Source organism: Phalaenopsis equestris, unplaced genomic scaffold (assembly GCF_001263595.1).
Source record: "Phalaenopsis equestris unplaced genomic scaffold, ASM126359v1 Scaffold209623, whole genome shotgun sequence".
NCBI lineage: Eukaryota > Viridiplantae > Streptophyta > Magnoliopsida > Asparagales > Orchidaceae > Phalaenopsis > Phalaenopsis equestris.
Window position 1 is genome coordinate 6,916 of NW_018228775.1, and position 484 is coordinate 7,399.

Consider the following 484-nt stretch of genomic DNA (forward strand, 5'->3'; position numbering starts at 1 on the left):
TTATCATTGATTTTAAATAAAATACCAACCTCATAAAGGATTAAAAAACAAAATTTACTTCTAATCTTCTAATATATACATCTATCTATCACATTTTCTACAATTTCAAATAAGGAGATTAAATCATAAAACTTTAAATATTATTTTATACGATCAAAATTCTACAAAGGATCATATAATATACGAAAGTATATATGAATTAAGTAATATATAAAATTAAATCCAGAGAATCCGTTGGCCAGAGAGAGCAGCGAAACAAAGAGGAAGAAATATTTAGCTGATTGTCTTCCATTACTACCGAAAAATCGGGGCTTTCCCTCACGGTACGATTTATCTCTGAAGTCAAACTACGTGTCACTCTTCCGTGCCTTCGCTGCTCTTCTGCTTGATTTTTCTCTCCATTTCCTGACCTTCTGATTCAATCCTTTCCAGTCTTGATCCCCCCTTTCAGATCCGTTGACAAATCAAACCACCCCTCTTCCTA